The sequence below is a fragment of the Mustela nivalis genome (assembly GCF_964662115.1).
Source record: "Mustela nivalis genome assembly, chromosome: 1".
Taxonomy (NCBI): domain Eukaryota; kingdom Metazoa; phylum Chordata; class Mammalia; order Carnivora; family Mustelidae; genus Mustela; species Mustela nivalis.
The window spans coordinates 9,961,961-9,976,526 of NC_139020.1; the positions used below are offsets into that span (position 1 = coordinate 9,961,961).

General features: G+C 50.0%; 1 protein-coding gene and 1 long non-coding RNA gene across 5 annotated transcripts in view; one reads left to right on the top strand and one right to left on the bottom strand.

The window, feature by feature from the left end:
• The window catches only part of CLIC6 (chloride intracellular channel 6), an 86,369-nt gene that overhangs the window by 50,861 nt on the left and 20,942 nt on the right, over window positions 1-14,566 (bottom strand). The gene's annotated exons all lie outside the window — the stretch shown is intronic.
• The window catches only part of LOC309868532, a 10,857-nt gene continuing 510 nt past the window's right edge, over window positions 4,220-14,566 (top strand). Inside the window, exons 1-3 of one of the 2 annotated variants that reach the window (XR_014313719.1) lie at window positions 4,220-4,447; window positions 5,194-5,356; window positions 5,780-6,822. This is a non-coding gene — a long non-coding RNA (uncharacterized lncRNA). Of the gene's footprint in view, window positions 4,448-5,193; window positions 5,357-5,779; window positions 6,823-14,566 lie in introns of those variants that run through there. The other variant, XR_014313718.1, reaches the window with a different exon arrangement.

The following is a 14,566-nucleotide window of genomic DNA, read 5'->3' on the forward strand; positions in this document are numbered from 1 at the left end:
TTGTGTTAATGGTCCTAACGCTGTCAATACCCTTCCGGGGCCATTTCACGGAGCCGCTGAGCCCCGCCAGGCTGAGGGTGGGGGAAGCACAGGGACGGGCCGCACCGAGCATTTCCTCCTCCTTTGCCCCCCCCCCCCCCCCCCCCCCCCCCCCCCCCCCCCCCGCTCACCACTTCCTGCCGCGCGGGGCCTCTGCCCAGCCTGCACACGCGCAGCGCGCAGCCCCTGGGAACTCCCTTTGTTACCAAAGGCCCACAAGAAAGACATGCTCTTTCCCTCCTCTGTCTCACAATGGCCTCCAGAAGCAGTACCCCTCTTTCCAGGGGGAGCAGGCTTAGAAACCCACCGGCAGGTTCTCCCACCGAGACACCAGCCCTCGTGGTCTCTGCGGTCGGTGCTCGTCTCCAGAATGACAGGGGTGCATTGTACGCGTTCTAGATCCCCGTACGCTATCAAACTTGGATATCCCCTCATCGGACTCATGGGGTGGCTGAGATGGGGAGCACTTCTACTGAGAAGGGGGCTTATTACACAGTTGGTGTTGAGAGGGGAGTGACTCTTCTCTGGTGACCCAAAGCAGGTCACATCCACACACACCTCCCCTAAACGTAGACACACACATACTAAATACACGTCCTTCTCAAAGGCAGGTGATGGGGAAGGGGGGGGGGGGGCTCCACATGCCCTTGGAAATGGATCAGTAGGATCAAGGGCAAGAAAGGATGTTCCCAGATGCTTCTTTCTCCTGCCACCTTTCTCCCAAGCCTCAGGCCTCTGACAAGCCCGTGGCCCAATAAGATGCTGCTGGAAAGGCAAGAAGGGGGCTTGGACATGCTCTTCATATCTCCAGACGGCAAGCCCCACCCCCAGCCAGCTCTCGGTGACAGAAACACAGCCACAGTTAACCCTACTGCCTATGGTTAAGAGAAGCGGCACAGGACAGCACCGCATCTGTGACCTGCCTCACAAGACACGAGACAGGAAGCAAGCTGCTGGCTTGGGAACTGAAGAAAGGCCAAAACGGATGCCAAGAAAACAGGACTTTCAGAGAGATGGTGTCCTTAAGTCACCTGAAGGACTGGTTTTTTTCTTCTTTTTTCTTTTTCTTTCTTTCTTTCTTTTTTTTTTTTTTCAGATTTTATTTATTTATTTGACAGAGAGAAAGACACAGCAAGAGAGGGAACACAAGCAGGGGAGTGAGAGAGGGAGAAGCAGGCTTCCCGCCAAGCAGAGAGCCAGATGCAGGGCTAGATCTGAGGACCCCCAGGACCATGACCAGAGCCAAAGGCAGATGATGTTTAGTGACTGAGCCACCCCGGCACCCCTGGAGGGGCCGTTAATAATAAGATGTCCTAACGTGCTATGGCGAGTGCTGCGAATTGTGTAGGACTGATGATTCACAGACCTGTACCCCTGAAACAAATAATACATTATATGTTAATATAAAGCCCACCAGGAACAAACAAAAAAAAGAAAATTAAAAAAAATAATAAGATGTCCTAGAAATTAAGAGGGCAAGAGACTCCCAGTTTTCAAAAGACTTGATCAGACTTTTTACAAAAGACACATCCAAATGGCCAACAAGCTCATGAAAATGTTCCTAACATCTGTAGGCAGGAGGCCAGTGCAAATTACAGCCACAAAGAGATCCCACGGCACACCTCCCCAAACAGCTACAGTAAAAAGGTCTGACAGTACCAAGTGTTGACAAGAATGCAGAGCAACTGAACTGCCATTCGCCGCTGGTCAGAGAGCAAACGGCACAAGTACTCTGGAGAACTGTTTAGCAGTCATCTACCAAAGTTAAACATAAACTCTATGGCGAGATTAGGCTAAGGGAAATAAATCAAACAGAGAAAGTCAATTATCATATGGTTTCGCTTATCTCTGGAGCATAAGGAATAGCGTGGAAGACACAAGGAGAAGGAAAGGGAAAATGAAGGGAGGGATATTGGAGGGGGAGACAAACCATGAGAGACCATGGACTCCAAGAAACAAAATGAGGGTTTTAGAGGAGAAGCGGGGAGGAGGTATTAAGATATAAAGGTAGGTATTAAGGAGGGCAGGGATTGCCTGGAGCACTGGGTGTCATACGCAAACCATGAACTGTGGAACACTGCATCAAAAATTAATGATGTACTGTATGGTGGCTAACATAATAAAATTAAACTTAAAAAATAAGAAAAAATAAGCCCTACAACATGGCAATTCCACGCCTGACAAAAGGAAATGCTAAGGAACACTAGAGACATAGGAATGTTCTTAGTAGCTCTGGCACAATAGTCAAGACCAGGAAACAGCCCAGCTATCATCAGGCATAGAAAAGGAGATACGCTGTAGTCCATTCATACAATAGGGCGCTACATCACAATGGGAAAAAAATTACCTATTACTATAAGTAACAATGTGGATGAATCCCCAACAGGTTGTTGTTAAGAGAAAGAAACCAGACTCATGGGAGTTCAGACACAGGCAAACTCCTCTGGTTCATGAAAGTCGGAAGAACAGTGGTCCCTAGAAAGTCGGGTATTAGCTGGGAAGAATGGGAAGGAGGCTTCTTGGTAGCAGAAATGTTCTAGATCTTGATCTCCATGGTGGCTACATAGGTATATTCAAGTGGCAGGCATTACATTTGGGTTACTTTACTGCATGACTCACTTAAAAATAAATTAATTAATTAAAAAATAAAAAAGTAAAACAATGAATTAAAACATCACAGAGAGTTGGGTTCGGTAAGTTTTGCCTAGGGCCCAAGAATATGAGTTTTTTTTTAAGATTTTTATTTATTTATTTGATATACAGAGATCACAAGTAGGCAGAGAGGCAGGCAGAGAGAGAGGGGAAAGCAGGGTCCCCGCTGAGCAGAGAGCCCGATGTGGGGCTCGATCCCAGGACCCTGAGATCATGACCTGAGCTAAAGGCAGAGGCTTAAACCACTGAGCCACCCAGGAGTCCCAGAATATGAATTTTTAACAAGCTCTTCCAAGGTGACACCATGCTGTGGCCAGAGACCCATGAAGGTGGACTTCATGCGCATAAAGAGGCACCCACAGACTTAGAGGGCTCGGTTCAGAGTCCGGGAAGCTCCAGGCCCTCGCAGCACAGCCTACCCTCTCCTGCCCTCCAACCCTCCCTCCCCCAGCGGCAGGTGCTGGCCTGTGGACCCAGCGGGGGAAAAGGGCTGAGGATTCCCCCAGCTGGACTCTGAAGCCTCTGGGAGCTGGAGAGTTGGAGAGGAGAGGTGGGCAGGCAGGACCCCCCACCCCACCGAGTGGGCAGTACAACTCCCTTGCAGATGGGCCCTGAAACAGCATCCTGCCTGGCCTCCAGAAGCCGTTCCCTGCCCCAGGATCCACCCGCTCCTGGCCATTCCGAAGGCTGCCCAGGCTCCCCCTCTCTCCGTTGTGGAGCATGAAGAGCAGAGTTGAGTTACAGAAAACTCCGGGTGCCTGGCTGCAAGGACCCCTCTAAGTCCGGGTTCTTTCTGAACCGCGGCAGGATGGGGCAGAATCGAGCCAAGCGGGGGGCGGGGCTCGGAAAGCGCAGGGACCGAAAGCCGCATACTTGGGCCAGTCCTGACTTGCTCGCCGCTTCCAAACCTCTTATTTTTCTAGTGGTTACACTAAGCACAGTCACGCCTAAGGTAAGCTCCGCGGCGCGGGGCAAGTGTTCCGTTCTCCTGCCCCCTCGCCTCTGCAGCCTCGGGGACCCCTGTCGTAACCCCCCCCCCCCCCCGAATGCGGCCAAATCCCGCGGGGCCCGTGCGGGTCTGCCATCTCCGGGGTGGGGGTTAGGAGCCACACGTCCCCTCCCAGTAACACCTGCCTCGCCCCCCAGCTCTGCAGACACGGACACTGGGGAACAGGCTCCTTTCTGGAACGGGGACGACCGGAGACAGACAGGTGGCGGGAGGATGGCGCAGGGCGCCGCGCGCGGAGCTCGGAAGGCAGGGATGAAAGTCACGACTGCCCTCCGCACCGCCCCCATGTGGCCCCAAAGCAGCACCGTCGCGTGCCAGCGGCGCTAGCGGGCTGGGGACTGTCCTGCGCTTTCCAGAGTGAGTCCCAGAGTGAGTCGGTCCTCCGGAATGCGCCCGGCGCCGGGCTGCCAACAAGCTTTACGTGCGCGCTGCCGCCTCCTCTTAAATGGCTCTGAACACACTTCCCTGTCTTGGTCTCCTGCACATGGGGGGGTCGGGGGAACACGTGGGGGAGGGGGCCGCCGAGGACGCCTTGCTGCCCAACTTGATTACTTGAATGTGTTTTCAGGGCTAGGACGCGCCGGCAGGGACGAGGGCGGAGCGAGGCGGCCCGGCTGCCCGGGATTGCGCAACACCCGGGAGGGGCCGGTCCAGGTCAGGTTCACGGAGCCCCGGAGATGATGGGATAAATACGCGGACAGGAGGAGTGACTAACTGACACCGTCGCCCTAATTGAGACGTTTTATGGTACCAGGTTTTATTTTCCGTTGCTGATAATTCTCCTGGGCTAATTACACCCTGGGCTAAAATTTCTCAGCGGAGCTTCTCAGCCCCCGGTGGGGGCGGGGGGGATTTTTGTACACATTTCTGATAAAATCAGATGAAGCAGTTGAAGAGCGCGGAGTGTCTTGTTTCCAGTGAAGTCCCAGACGCTTGGATAACCCAGAATCCTGTGTCTGCCTTTCAGATTCAACAGTTCTGAGGGCCTGTGATGGTAATTCTCAAAAAGGAAAACAGGAATGCCTCTGACACGTTCCGAGACATTCCTTTTGCCACAGAGGGCAGCTGCGGACTTGAGAAGAAGCTGCCTTTCTGGCCTGCCCCACGTCCCCCGCACAGAGTCCCCCAGGCCCGAGGCAGAAGGGTCCCCCTGTCACACCCTAGAGGTTGGCAAACTAGAGCCTCTCCCACTTGCCCTTTGCATATTCGTGCCATTTAGAATCTGTGGGGGGAAAGAAATTTTTGAAAAAAAAACAAACTGAGGGTTGCTGGGGGGAGGGGGTTTGGGAGAAGGGGGTGGGATTATGGGCATTGGGGAGGGTATGTGCTTTGGTGAGTGCTGTGAAGTGTGTAAACCTGGTGATTCACAGACCTGTACCCCTGGGGATAAAAATATATGTGAATAGAATTTACTGACTCATCACTTACATATAACAAAAAAAAAAAAAAAAAAATTTTTTTTTCAAATTTCCTTTCACTGTTTTTTGCTTCAGGCAGACCACCTCTCCAGCTCTGCACTGCAGTTAGAGGGAAGGGGCACCTCCCACGCCCCAGGCTTCCACTAAAATGTTCCTGCCCTGCCACTGCCTTTGAGGGACCAAATGGACTCCTGGGACCCCGGTCCAGACCTGACATTGGGGGACGACCCCCATCGAGGTATTTTTGGCAGCTCCTCAGCACCCCTCCCTCTCCTTTCCTCCAGAGCAGGCCACACACCCACCACCCTGATTCTCCAACTACTTGGCTCTACCTTCTTTCTAGAAAATTCTATGGGGTCCAAAGGTTAAACCCGTTCTATAAAGTAAGCACTTTTCCCCTCCTCTACCCAAATGTAAAATGAAAGACAACTGGGGTGGGCAGAGGGAAGATAAAGAGGAGGCAATAAATCAGGAATATTCTCGTAGTCCCTTTTCTGATAGCTGGCTTTCATCCCAGGGGGTCAGACAGCACCCTGTGTGCAGGGAAGTATTCCAGTCCCTGCAGGAAACCAGGAGGGACGTGGGGGCGAACAGCTCATTTGGCTGCATCACAGAGATTGGGAGAAAATCAGTGAGTAATGACAGGCTGTCCTGTTTCCAGCGTGCTGGAGGCACTTGGGCCAGAACAGGAACAGTAGCTGACCAGGGGAGGCAGGAGGCAGAAGGCGGAGTGTGACATGGAAGGCCACGCAGCCACCAGAGCCGCTTCTCCTCTGAGAAGACCAGTGTGGTCGACGGGAGGGGCCAGGACTCTCCTCTGTTGGCCGCTGACCCCATGGAAGGCTGGACAGAGAGAAATTCTGTGCCCGCCAAAGAGAAAGTCAGAGCCAGCCAGACAGGCGATGACTCCCTCCCTCAAGTCCCACCCACGAACTTCCCCGAATTCCTCCAGTGTCCTTTGCCGGAAGCATGATGGCCTCACACACTTGGGAACTGGCCATCAGACGTGCACGGCAAGGCTGACACAGAGCGCTTAGCCTTCAGGCCATACGCCCAGCCCTCTCCCAAGTTCCGTGTGTCTACACTGACTGCATGTCTCCACAGAGGCTTGGGCTCCCTCCCTCTGCACACACAGGCTCAGTGCATGGACAGCCTGACTCTGGGGTCTGATGGACACCTTGCATGGTACCTGAGGACCCGACCGTTATCAACCACCGACGTGTGGCGCCTGGAATCCTCAGGGCTTGTGACAGAGAAATGTGGGAGCACTGACTGCTCTCTGTGCTGCCCAGGCTGCATCCACCCTGCCTCTGCACCCACCATTTGGCGCAAGTCGGGGCTGGGGAGAATGTCCCAACCCGAGGAGAAGAAAGCTGGGGGCCCTCCTCCCGGGTCTCTTCTGGCTCCCATTTAGAAGCAGGTGGGAGAACTAGGATAGCTCTAACCCTCGAAGCGGGGGGGTGTCTGGAGGCAAGGACCCATCTTCATTCATTGGGGCCACTACCGCCGGGCCTAGGAGAGTTCCTGGCACTCAGGGAGATGACCGGAGGCCTGAGTCCTGTGGCTTCTGTACACGTGAATCCCGGCTGGCTTCAGAAAGTGCCTCACAGCCCCTCCCCCCTCTTTCTTTTCTGGGCCAACGTCCATGAACTTTTCCCTTTCAGGAGCTCCAAATTCTTCCTACTAAGATATCTCCCATGGAGAGTAACAGCTAACAGGGGTGGGCCGGAGAGAAGGAGGAGCGGGCAGAGGGAGAACAGGGTGGGGGAGGGGAAGGCCTGAGTTATGAGCTGTAAAATCTTCCCAAGCCTCTTGCTCTAATGGCTTGACCTGAAATGCAATATTTAAGTAGTTCTGAGACTTCCTGATTTTGACTAATTCTGTAAATTTTTTTAAAAATGTAGGATTCTTTCCATTTGCCTGATAAATGGAAGTTTCTATATTGAGGCAGAGTGGTCAGCCGGCATGAGCACAGCGCCTGGAGCCAGGGAGAGCCGGTGCGAACTCTGGCCCCGCTACGGACTAGTGTGCGACCTCGGGCAGTTCATAGGTTGTCCCTGAGCCTCAGTTTCTCCATTTTAAAAACAGGATAAGGAGACCTACGCCTTGCAGGATCTTGGTGTGATACACCTGGGTCTCCGGGGCACCCAAAAAAGGCTATTAGTGTCATTAACACTGGCAGCAACAACATCATTACTCCACCAAATGGGAGCGTCCCAGAACGGACAATTATGGAATTGAGGGAACTTTTTAACAAGGCTCAATTAGTGTGATTTTTGTGCCAGACTGTACAGTCCTTAAAAAGCCACAGATTGCCCCCCCCCTCCCAAAAGTAACGCCTCCTATACCTATTCCAAGCGAAAATTAACAACTCAGGTCATTTTCTTAATTGCAAAAGCAAACACATCTTCAGCCAGGAGGCAAAAAAGGCAGGGCCTGGGCTGGCCTTCATGTCTGGGAGTGGTTGCACCAACCTCTTGGGGAAAGAGCATGTGGACCTCTGTGCGCACCTTAACTGATGGCAGGGCTGAAAAGCCCAAGGGGACTGCTTTCTCCTCAAGAAATGGCACCAAAGGCCCCTGCTGGAAAGTGAAAATGGATCTCCTCTCTGACTTTTGCCATGCTAAGTCTAAGGGACCCTGAGCAGTTCTGCACTCTCTCGTGTCCACTGTCATGGGGCAGAGTGAATTCCACATTATGGAAGAGTCTCCATCAGGATTCGAAGGTCTGTCTACACACCAGACCTGCATATCCACATGAAGAAAGCTTATTTTTTTTTTAAGATTTTATTTATTTATTTATTTGACAATGACAGACACAGAGAGAAAAGTAGCACAAGCAGGGGGAATGGGAGAGAGAGAAGCAGGCTTCTCGTTGAGCAGGAAACCCAATGTGGGGCTCCATCCCAGGACCCCTAGGATCATGACCTGAGCCAAAGGCAGACACTTAACGACTGAGCCACCCAAGAACCCCATGAAAGAAGGTTATTTTAGCAAAGCAGGAGAGAAACAAATTGGCCAATCCCTTTCTTGTCGAATGAGAATGTTTTTTGAAGGAAATGCCCTCCAAAAATCAGCAATTTTTAAGATGATTTTTCAAAACTGGGAAGAGCAAAGAGTCCCTGAATACCTGCTCTGATTTTAAATATGTTTCTAAACCAATGACAGCCCTTAATCAGATTTAATCCTCTCAAAATCTTGTAGGACACCTTAGAACTATTCCCATTGTACAGATGGAGAAAACTAAGGCTCAGGGAAGCTAAGTAACTTGCCCAAAGACACAGACAGGATTGGGTGAATAAAGATTTCTCTCATTCTCCCAAACGGGATCCAGTTAATGGTCCCAGCTGCTTTCTAGGTCATTAAGACAGAAGCCAGAGTCTTTCCTCTCCTTTACCTAAACATTAGTCTGTCCCCAGCACAGCAAAGGTCTCAGCCTCCCACCCAAATTCCTGCAACAGCCTCCTGCTGCGTCTCCCAGCCTAGGGTTGCTAACTCCTCTGATCTTTTCTATATCTTGGACCACCCAGATAAGATACCATTTTCCTTAGATCTTAGGTCATTCAGCTGGAATGTTGTTCGAAAGCAAATTAAAATGACACTGCTAGAGTCCTTGCAGTGTGACCAACGCAAAGTACCTCACCTTCAGAACCCTGATGTCCTCATTTACAACATAGGGTAACAGTATGCACCCCACCCCACTGGGCAAGAATTCATTAGATGTTATGGAGGACAATCCCTGACACCCAGAAACATTTAATCATCTGTTGCACTGTGAAACTGAATGAGGGAAACCTCATTTAGCGTTCTCCTGCCCAACCAACTCCATTGTGGACACAACAGAAAGAAGCGCCCCCTGCATCTTCCAACAGGAAGAAGCCAACTTTGCTACCCCAACAGGAGGAAGGAAGATTTTCTCTTCACCGGGCAACGGCCCAGCCAATGAGAAACTGCCACAACTCAGCCAATGAAAAACCATCAACCTCCTCAAACTCTCTTCTCCAACAGACTTTCATTCAAAGCAGCCCCTTGCAAGTCCCTCCTTTTTCTCTCGAACGTAATGTTCCTCTCCTTTGCGCTCAGAACTAAACTACCCGTTTGCCATGGTTTGCACATCCCAAATTTCAATCCCTCTGCTGTTCCCGAATTTACCCATTTTCCTGGTGACATAACTGGCTGTTTTGTTTTCAAGGATGAAGCTTTCCACTCTGTAACATAGGCCAGTTAACCCATTCACTCTCCCCAAATGCTGTTCTCTCTGGCCAACTGCTGTGTCCTTAATTGTCCCATGTCACCCTCCTACAATACCATTTGTCCACCTCGAAGCCATCTAACTGTTGCCTCCCAACCTGTAGGTGTTCGCTTCCATTCTGGATCCCTTTCTGTGGCTGACTGCTGGGCATTGCTTTTGCCCTTGGCTGAATTCTGCTTGCAATGCAGATGGCTCTGTCTGGCTTAGCACCAAATTGTTTATTAATTGTTTCCTGTTGGTTGCATATCTTCATAGTGGACTGTGTCCGCCTTCTGAGCAGGACAGGTGGATGACTGCTCTCTTCTAGTGTCTGTAACATGTCCATCTCCTACCTAACCCCCCTGACAGTGTCCGCAGCACTAAGCTGCACCTATGGAAGTCACTTTACAAAAACTCGCCTGGCGAGGGGAGCCTGGATGGCTCAGTCAGTTAGGTGGCTGCCTTTGGCTCAGGTCATGATCCCAGAGTCCCAGGATTGAGGCCCACGTCAGGTTCCCTGCTCAGCAGCGAGTCTGCTTTTCCCTCTGCCCCTCACCACATTAGTGTTCTCTCTTGCTCTCTCTCCCTCTCTCTCAATTAAATAAATAAAATATTTTTTAAAATCCTCATAGCGTGGAGCAAATGACCACTGTCTTGCAAAGTTCTAGCAATTCTTCATCATGTACAGTTTCTTTAAAGTCAGCAAAACTCCACCTTCTCCCCAAGGAGACCATCCACCACACCCAGCCTCGTGGTCAGCCTCATCTGTCCTCAAGTATCTCCCCAGCCTGCCTGTCCTGAGGGTCCTTTCCCCACCCACCCAAAATGACCATCTCTGGGGAACAAATTCATTCGGGTTTCCCAGGACGGTCTTGATTTTAAAGCTGGAAATTTTGCATCCTCCTCCCCCAGGCGCTGGGCAAACTGGAACATCTGGTCACCATGCTGTCTGCCCAGATGAGAGCCTTACTTTTTAGGGGAGGAAAAGCATGTAAATGTCCTCCTAGACTACCTAGAAACAGGGCTTTGCTCCTCTCTAACCAGACCATCAGCATAGATTAGTATAATGCACTGATTAGGTAGCTGATACCTTGAATGCTCAACCCTATCAGCTCCCTGGGAAAGCAGGCAGATAAACAGAGGGTAAGGTCTCCGAGGTCTGGGAAGGAGGTGGGAATTACGACTAGCCTGGCAATCTCCCCAAGTTATGCACAGCCAGCTAATAAAAGAACAGCCTTTCCCCTCTGAGTTGTTAGGGAAGCCTTTGAGAAAGAGAAGCAGTTAAAAACCAGTGGTGGGGTCCAGGTGGCAAACCTACCCCAGAATCGCCCAGCTCTGGGTATAATGGACCCTCTAGACCCCAGGGGACCACAGAAATGGGGCCATAAATCAGGATCTCCTCATTTGGGAATCCCTATGTCACTCTCAACAAGGGCCACAATTTCTCTTGGATCCTCCCTATTATCCCTGGGGTTAAAAGGACCAGCAAGAACCTCCATCCCAGGGAAGTAGGAAAACCTTGCGAGTATCCCTGGCATCAGAAACCACTGGGGAGAAAGTTTGCCTCACAGGAATTTGGAGTTGATAGCTGAGTACTGATTGGGAAGTGCTACCTTATTTTATCTCCCACCTGCCAATCCAACAAGAAGACAAGTAATTAGGTAAATCTTCTAGGAATAATTCACCTGAGTCCTTAAGAGGGTAACAGATCCCAGTTCTTTTGCCAGTGCCATTGCAAATGGAAGAGCTATGTTGTAAAACAGTGAAGAGGAGAACAACTAAGACACAGCATTTATATACTCTACCACCCACTGTTCTAAACACTTCGATCAACTCAATCCTGACAGCAACCCTATTAGATGCAGGCACTATTACTATCACCATTTACAGGTGAGAAAACTAAGACACAGAGAGGTAGAGTAACTTGCCCAAGGTCACCCAGCATGGTTGGAACCCAGGAGTTGGCCAAAGTTGATCCTCTTCAACCTACTCTGGACACCGGCCTATGTTTACATAGAACTCCAGCAAGGTTCTTCCTCGGAGTAAAGGTCTACCTCTTGGTTTTAGCCCATCTCTTTTCAGTAAGGATTGGAGGTAGCTTGGGGAATCCATAATAATGAAAAGGTGCATTTTAGAACCAGGCGCAAAGGACAAACAGTGCTTGGGACAGAAAATGGATCTGGGTGAAGGCTACTGAAAATGCACGTCCTGTGGGGCAGGGATGGGGGCAATAGGGAGAAGACATTTGACAATCCTGGGAACATCTTTGGCGGCCGGTGGGCTGGGAGGCCTCTGGCCATGTGCCACACATTCTGTTCTCTCTCTAAGAAACTCTTGCCATAACTCAAGGTGACAATGAGTTTGACATTGTGCCCCCATCCCCACAACTACAACACAAACAGCCCTTCTGCCCAATTAACACCAAAACCCCCCTACCCCTATCCAGAGCTGACATCTGCCGACAGAAACTAGGGAGTCCTGCAAAGCCATGACCCTTACCAGACAGCCCCGCCTCGTCTTCCAGCAGGGCAGGCAAAGCCAAAGGGCCCCTTGAAAGATCCTGTCGATCCACTAGGATTCACTCCAACACAGACCATGTAGCCTGTCCCATGCCACGTGGCCAAGGGAGTTTGGATTTGGAATTTTCTTAAGGCAAATAAAACCAAATGCCTGTTTGCAATAACATGGATGGAACTAGAGGGTATTAAGCTAAGCAAAATAAGTCAATCAGAGAAAGACAATTTTCATATGATCTCCCTGCTATGAGGAATTTGAGAAACAAGACAGAGGATCATAGGAGAAGGGAGGGAAAAATGAAACAAGATGAAACCAGAGAGGAAGACAAACTATAAGAGACTCTTAACCTCCGGAAACAAACTGAGGGTTGCTGGAGGGGAGGGGGTGGGAGGGATGGGGTGGCTGGGGATGGACATTGGGGAAGGTATGTGCTATGGTGAGCACTGTGAATTTTGTAAGACTGATGAATCACAGATCTGTACCCCTGAAACAAATGATACATTATATGTTAATTAAAAAACAACAACAACAAATGCCTGATCTTGGCCATGAACAGGCTTCACTAAAAAACCCACAGAGAGCCCTAAGCTCCAAGCAAGACCATTTCCTGCTGCAGCCCAAGGATGTTCAGACTTGCTCTTCTCCCTGGAGAGTCTGAGAAGGCATTGGTTAAGGACCAGGAGGACAACCTCAGAAGCAGACAGGAAAGTACCCACCAACCAACTTTCTAAGTAGGTCTACTCTTGACACAACTCACTCTGGCCGTGGCCTGGGGTGATGAGCAGAGGGCGAAACCCAAGCTTGAAGATGACTTACTGGTGCACGGAAAGCAGAATAATGGCTCCTGGGGATGCCCACGTGTTGTGTTACCTTCTCTGGTGGAAAGAGCTATGCAGTGTGATCAATGCTGTGGGTTCCAGATAGACAGGTGATCCTGGATTACCAGGTGGGCCTAATCTGATCACATGGATCCTTGAAAGCTATGATATGTGACTGGTCTGCCAAGATTTATAAGGAGGGAATAATGACCAGAGAGATGAACACTGCTGGCTTCGAAGATGGAGGAAAGGGGCCATGAGCCAAGGATGCAGATGGTCTCCAGCAGCAGGCAAAGGCAGAAATCTGGATTTTCCCCAGAGTCTCCAGAAAGAGACAGAGCCCTGCCTGCTCATACTTTAGTTTTGGCCCAGGAAGACTCAGGTCAAGCTTCTGAGATAATAAATTTCAGTTGTTTTATACCATCAAGTTTTGGGGTAATTGGTTACATCAGTAGGAATGAATACAGTTAGTGGTTCCCTATGAGAATGCTAAACCTCTTCTTAAGACAGCTCAGCGGATCAACCAACTGATCAGTCATGGCGAGGGACAAATCCTGAAGCAAGTGGCACTCGGCCTAGTCCAAAAACTTCCTGCATGGAGCCACTCCTCTCATTTGCCAGGGATTTGCGTGATGGCCACAGGCACTGAGGAGGGCAAGTAAGGCTACCATCTGAAGAAGGTCCACGTTCACCCAAGCCAGGACCACAGCAACTCTATATGGACTTGTGAGCACTTTGACCTGAATGGTGGGGACTCTTGCTTGTTCCTCCATGTCACCTTTGGGGTCACAGCCTGTGATGACCAGCCCCAAAGGTAGCTTTCTTTCCACTGGGACTCACATGGCTATTGTCTTTGCCCAATTTTTTATTTGGTAAAACCCAATTTGAGGATTCATACAGCCAAAACTCTAACTGGTCACAGTCACAGATCATCACATCTAGAGGATAAGGAGCCCCCCCGCCCAAGGACATTGTGCCCCTTACAATCTTGGATCCTTACTGTAGTTTTTAGAACCTGCCTTTTCAAAAGGCCCTTAGAGCATCAAACTGTCGAACGACATCAAGAGGCTGATGGCGCCCCCTAGTGGTCCTGAGATGCACATTCAGACTTCCCACCTTCTTTTTACCACTTCAGCCCTAACTAGGTTCTGGGGGAGAATTTCACAAGTTCCTTTTTAGCGCCTGCAGGAGGCTTTCCCTTCCTGATTTGCCAGGGACTCGGGGTTTTCCTGCTACCTAGATTTTCGATTTTGAAACCTGTAAAGTCCTGAATAAACGACAATGCACTGGTCTTCCTACCTTTGGGCTCCCTTTTAGACCCCACGTTAAAACCACCAAAGAGGGCCTTGTCTCTCTTTGTCCTAGCACTGCCACAACTAGATCCCAGACGCAACTGGGACCTGAACAATACGGCTTTTAAAAGGCATCCTGATTTGAGATCAGCTGTGCGTACTTTGTTCATGTTAGGAAAACAGCAGTTTATGACTTGCAAATTATTTCTCAGTTTTCACTGAAGTACAATTGAGAGAGGAGGGAGGCAGTACAGTGCGCGGGAAAGCAGGATCACTCCCTTTGCTGGGCAGAAGAGAACATGAAAAAAAAATCTAATTATCTCTAGAAGTGTCCAGATTCAGGTTTCTCATTTTGCTCAGAATTCTGTAGCTCTTTTGCAAAAGTCATTAGAAACCTGTAGCTTCCTGAAAAACAAAAGAGGTCCTTGCTTTCTCTTTATTTTTCTTTGTAATGTTTATAAGTTTTAAGGAAGCCAAAGGCCTAGAACCATCTATATCCAAAGAAGGAAGTTTAGTGCCTCAAAGACTCTTAGGTTGGTTTCCATGACCAACGTAGGAAAGTTCTATTGATCGGGACACGGAAGAGGACTA